This window comes from Podarcis vaucheri (genome assembly GCF_965113315.1).
Source record: "Podarcis vaucheri genome assembly, chromosome: 7".
In the NCBI taxonomy this organism is placed as follows: Eukaryota; Metazoa; Chordata; class Lepidosauria; order Squamata; family Lacertidae; genus Podarcis; species Podarcis vaucheri.
Genome location: NC_138765.1, coordinates 11846862 through 11852990, shown reverse-complemented (window position 1 = coordinate 11852990; position 6129 = coordinate 11846862). Strand labels below are relative to the sequence as shown.

Here is a 6129-nt window from a genome sequence, read left to right as displayed (position 1 = left end):
TCTTTTTTCTTTTTTGTTGTAGAGTGTGTTATGATTGTATAAAATTTAATAAAAATTATTGGGAGGGGGAGGAATCTCCTTGTCACTGACCAAAACCAACTGCCCCCACCTCCAAAATGGCAAAAAGTTCTGGCTTGGTGTACAAATGTATAGCCTGCCTTTCAGAAGAACCTCCCCAGACAGGACCACTCTACCCCAGTCACACACTGCTCCCTATGGCTCAGTCCTCTGCTTTGTGACCTCTTCCGGTTACCAGGGAGCTTCACACTGCTTCAGGGTGGGGTGGGGTGGAGGGAGAAGAGGGGAGCTATGGATGAAGCACCCTGGGCCTAGGAGGACAGCCTGGGGTGGGTGGGGAGTGGGTGGGCTTAGCTGGGGGTCCCAGCCGCTGGCGGCAACAAGCACGGGAGGAACTTAGGCAACCAGCTGGGCACAAAGGCCACCTTCCCAGGATGTCCAAGCCCCTCCCATCTCCAAGAGGGGCGGGAACATCATATGGACAGTGCCCAAAAGTTGGTGCCTCCTGTGGCCATGGGAGATCCTGGGCCCTGGTGCTTCTAGCAGGTGAGAGTTTATTTGGGACTCCATGGGGAGGCACTTAGATCTAAAATTGCCCTTTCGAGGTGATGTAACTCTTTGGCTGTCTTAGTACAAGCCATGCCCCACCCAATCCCAAAATCCTGACATCATGGTGCAACAATACAACTGTTCTTTCAAATATGTAAAGAGGATATAATGTTCCCCTTTGTTGTTGTTTAGTCGTTTAGTCGTGTCCGACTCTTCGTGACCCCATGGACCAGAGCATGCCAGGCACTCCTGTCTTCCACTGCCTCCCGCAGTTTGGCCAAACTCATGCTGGTAGCTTCGAGAACACTGTCCAACCATCTCGTCCTCTGTCGTCCCCTTCTCCTTGTGCCCTCCATCTTTCCCAACATCAGGGTCTTTTCCAAGGAGTCTTCTCTCCTCATGAGGTGGCCAAAGTATTGGAGCCTCAACTTCAGGATCTGTCCTTCCAGTGAGCACTCAGGGCTGATTTCCTTAAGGATGGAGAGGTTTGATCTTCTTGCAGTCCATGGGACTCTCAAGAGTCTCCTCCAGCACCATAATTCAAAAGCATCAATTCTTCGGCGACCAGCCTTCTTGATGGTCCAGCTCTCACTTCCACATATCACTACTGGAAAAACCATGGCTTTAACTATACGGACCTTTGTCGGCAAGGTGATGTCTCTGATATGTTCCCCTTACTAACCCCTTTCCCCAGGGGTGCAACTTTGTCAGACCTTCCTCATAGAACTCATAGTTGGAATGGAACTTGAGGATCATCTAGTCCAACCCCACCTGATTCTTGTTCTTCCCCTGGTGTTTACCTTTCCCTCCTCCTCCTCATTACACCCTGCACTTCGGTGGAAAAGTACTCCCAGCCTCTGTAGTCCCTGCCCTTAAATGTTACGATCCAAAATACATGCGTCATGTGATCGACTCTGTGGGGCAGGACTTACTGTATTTTTTCGTATATAACATGCCCCCGTGTATAACACAACACCTATTTTTTTGGGACTCCAATTAAAACTGGTTGAGCTTTTTGGGGGGCAGATTGCCAACAATCACTCACCCTCCTGACCTGCCTGACTGCCTTGCAAAAAACAACAATCGTCTGCCCAATCCAGCAGCCTTGAAAATAAGGGATCAGTAGCCAAAATAAGGGATTTTAGTCAACCAGCTGAAATATGAAGTTAAAAGGGACCAGATAATTTGGGAGAGCAGTGCCGGTTTTTAGCCCTTTGTTTTCAGAGGTTGCTGCTCAAGACACCAGCTGATGAAACACTGCAATTAAATAACTACAAGCAGCAACCACTTTTCGCACAAAACGAAGTCCAAGCTACAAAGATGCTGATGCAGTTCTGTATCTTTTCTCTTGTGCTCAATCTGCAGCTCTCAGTTCCATCAGGCAGGGCGGGAGGAGGGGGGGAATAGTGCCCGAAGTAAACCCGCAGATCGGACCATCTGTGCTAGTCTACCACTACAAATCTATGGGAGAAGCACTTGCGGTCCTTCCTCCTCTTTCCCCCTCTATGGTTAGCCCTTGGAACACCTGCCCGCGCCTCTTCCTCTTCCTCCTCCTCCTCCTCCTCTCTCTGACCTGCTTTCTCTATGGTTGCCCTCGCTCTACTCTCAAGGCTCCTCAGCAATGGCTGCCCATCTCATCCTGGTCCTTCGGCAGCGCAGCCGCAGTTCGGCTTAGCGGGAGCCACGGCGGCAATGGGCAGAGGGGAGGCCCCAGGCAGAGACGCCCAGTTCGGCGGCCGCAAGGAGGATGGCGGCGGAAGTGTGCGAGGCTCCTGCCAGACCTGGCGGGGAAGTGCTCCCGGGGGCTGAGGCTGGTGAGAGGAGGCCGGAGGGGGGCGGGCCAGGCAGCCAAGCAACACAGTTGGAGCCTCCCTCTTCCCTGGCCAGGAGGGAGGGAGGAAGAGGAGCTGCTTTCTTTGAAACCCTGGAAATTTAAGGGACATCATCAATAAGGGACAGTAGCGGGACACAATGCTGGGATAAGGGAGTTTCCCGCCAAATAAGGGACAGTTGACAGCTATGGCCCAATCACCACCAGCAGTCACAAATCACTGCCCAATTGCCACCACAACAGCCAATCCCAAACAGCCCTTGGCACATACATCAATCACCCGCCCAATCGCCACTGTATATCTCCTGCTGGCCGCTGCAAACAATCTCCTGTCACTGTCCCCAGCAACTCTGGGCGGCTTCCAACAAAGATTAAAAATACATTAAAATATCACACATTAAAAACTTCCCTAAACAGGAATGCCTTCAGATGTCTTCTAAAAGTAAAGTACTTGTTTATTTCTTTGACATCTGATGGGAGGGAGTTCCACAGGGCAGGCACCACTACCGAGAAGGCCCTCTGCCTGGTTCCCTGTCGCTTTGCAGTGAGGGAACCACCAGAAGGCCCTCGGCAGAATAGAATGGTATGATCCAATATAAGAGGTTTTTTCCTATGTCACTTCCTAGAACTGACTGAGGCTGGATCTATACAGATTGAAAAAAAACGCTATAGGGGGGAAAATGCTAGAAAAGCTCTTAATGGAAAATCCCTTTGGTGATGGATTGCTGCTCTGCAGTGCCATCTGGTGCCACATGTTTATAACACAGTTATAACAATATAATTGTCAAGTGTAGCCCTGCCCTGACTGTCTCTTCTCTGCCCCTTCACCTCTAGGTCATATCTTGAGTTCATGTTTCCTGTTGACGCAAGCTGTTCAGAATATCACCATTGATGTCAGCCTAGACCCAGAATACCCCCTGGTAGGGCAGGATGTCACCTTCGTCCCCAAAGGGCTTATGATAGACGTCATCTCCTGCCTGTGGACAAAGGGGGAAAAGGACGAGTCTTTCCCCATCTTCCTCTATCACCCACCCCCAAAAGCTGCATTCTACCCTAAAGCAGCCTATGATGGACGCCAGACGCCAAGCTTCGATTGCTCCATGCACATCCGGAACGTAACATTCGACGACATTGGCCTCTACGAAATATTCAAGACTAGAAAGATTGCTAACGAAGTGGGTGAGGCCTTCTTACTGGTCACAGGTAAGGACTGGGAACCGGGGGAAGAAATCTGACTCAGCTCACATTTATGATAAGTAAAGGTAAAGGGACCCCTAACCATTAGGTCCAGTCGTGGCTGACTTTGGGGTTGCGGCGCTCATCTCGCTTTATTGGCCGAGGGAGCCGGCGTACAGCTTCCGGGTCATGTGGCCAGCATGATTAAGCCGCTTCTGGCGAACCAGAGCAGCGCACAGAAACGCCGTTTACCTTCCCGCTGGAGCGGTACCTATTTATCTACTTGCACTTTGACGTGCTTTCGAACTGCTAGGTTGGCAGGAGCAGGGGCCGAGCAATGGGAGCTCACCCCGTCGTGGGGATTTGAACCGCCAACCTTCTGATTGGCAAGTCCTAGGCTCCACCTGGAAGGTGGAGCGAGCTTGTTTTCTCCTGTTCCGGAGGGTAGGACTTAAACCAAGAGCTTCAAGTTACAAGAAAGGAGATTCCGACTAAACATCAGGGAGAACTTTTTGGCAGTAAGAGCTGTTTGACAGTGGAATGGTCTCCCACTGGAAGTTGTGAGCTCTCCTCCCTTGGAGGTTTTTAAGCAGAGGTTGGATGTCCACTTGTCATGGATGCTTCAGCTGATATTCCTGCATTGCAGGGGGTTGGACTGGATAACCCTTGGTGGTCCCTCCCAACTCTACCATTCCATGCAAACTTAACCTGATTCTCACTTGCCAAAGCAAAGTAGCTTTGACAATTTGGAGCAAGGAGTTTGTGATCCTTCCTTTTCCTCATTCTCACGGTTGCCTTTCCTTGTCTCCACAGAAGAAAAGACTCCAGAGCTGAGAAAGCCTAGAAGTCTAACTTCTGGAGCTATCGCAGGGCTCGCTTTGGCTGCATTGTGGGAGCGATTCTTTTTGGGGTTGTGCTGGTAACTCTCCTGACTATGTTACCTTCTACAAGGTGATGCTTTCTCCTCCTCCTCCTCCTCCTCTTCCTCCTTCTCTTCCCTTCCCTTCTCCTCGCCTTCTCCTCTCCTTCTCCTCCTCCTCTCCTTCTCCTTCTTCTCTCCTTCTCCTCCTTCTCCTTCTCCTTCTCCTTCTCCTCCTTCTCCTCTCCTTTCCTTCTCCTTCTCCTTCTCCTCTCCTTCTTCTTCTCCTCCTTCTTCTCCTTCTCCTTCTCCTCTCCTTCTCCTCTCCTTCTCCTTCTTCTCCTCTCCTCCTCCTTCTCCTCCTCCTCTTCTTCTTCTCTTTCTCCTATCCTCCTCCTCCTCTCCTCCTCCTTCTCCTCTCCTCCTCCTCCTCTCCTTCTCCTTCTCCTTCTCCTCCTCTCCTTTCCTCCTCCTCCTCCTCCTTCTTCTCCTCTCCTCCTCCTCCTGCTTCTCCTTCTCCTTCTCTTCTCCTCCTCCTCCTCTCCTTCTCCTTCTCCTTCTCCTCCTCCTCCTCCTCCTCCTCTCCTCTCCTTCTTCTGCTTCTCCTCCTCCTCCTCCTCTCTCTCCTTCTCCTCTCCTCTCCTTCTCCTTTTCCTCTCCTCCTCCTCCTCCTCCTCCTCTCCTCCTCTCCTTCTCCTTCTCCTCTCCTTCTCCTTCTCTTTTCCTTCTCCTCTGCTTTCCTTCTCCTTCTTCTCCTCCTCTCCTCCTCTCCTTCTCCTTCTCCTTCTCCTTCTCCTTCTCCTTCTCCTCTCCTTCTCCTTCTCCTTCTCCTTCTCCTTCTCCTTCTTGCATTCCAGTTTGATCTTGCACAAATCTTGAGGGGGCTAACCAAAAATGTAAAAGTTGTATGCAAAATGACTAAAAAAAATTGAAACGGAAAGAGTATCAGAGGGATAGGAGGGGTCAGATATTGAATACGGCCTGAGCACAAATTTTTAAAAAGCAATGCCCAATCCCACTTTTTTCTGAGTAGTAGTAGTAGGAGATCCAATAGATCAGCTGGTCCCAAAAGCCTTCTTGAAGAGCCAGGTTTTTGACCAGCATACAAATGGCCTGTGTGGGCACTGGGTCATCCTAAAGAGCTGGTGCCTACACGAGATGCATTGCTTTTCCACAATGTGTATATCAGGCAAAATCCCATAGCTCAGTCAGTAGAGCATGCGTCTCTTAATCTTAGGGTTGTGGGTTCGAGTCTCAGGTTGGGTGAAAGATTCCTGCATTTCAAGGGGTTGGACTAGTTGACTCCCGTGGTCTCTTCCAGCTCTACAAATCTGTGATTCTGTGAATTTCTCTACAAAATATGTCTGTATTAGGAGAAAGTCGCAATAATGCTGATGAATTCTCATGAGGATTTAACAATAAACAAATCACAAACTGATATGGAAATATGGGGGGGGGGTGAGAAACTGGGAGAAAGCCCAATTGCTCATGCACTTGCATTCTCATGGGTTGTCTCCACATGAGAAACCACCAGCTTTCTGGCTTTCAAAGAGGTTTAGACAAATTCATGGAGGTTATCAATGGCTACCAGCCATCATGACACTCCTCTGTCTTCATGGTCAGAGGCAGCAATGATTCTGAATACCAGTTTCCAGAAACCACAGGAAGGGAGAGTTGCTCTTGTGATCGGATCCTG

At 50.0% G+C, this 6129-nt stretch overlaps 1 pseudogene across 1 annotated transcript in view; it reads left to right on the top strand.

Moving 5' to 3' along the window:
- Nucleotides 1–345: 345 nt before the first annotated feature.
- The window catches only part of LOC309536994, a 9425-nt pseudogene continuing 3641 nt past the window's right edge, over nt 346–6129 (top strand). The window contains exons 1-3 of the transcript XR_014224733.1: nt 346–564; nt 3233–3601; nt 4388–4525. The product of XR_014224733.1 is annotated as an uncharacterized misc_RNA (transcript). The remainder of the gene's footprint in view (nt 565–3232; nt 3602–4387; nt 4526–6129) is intronic.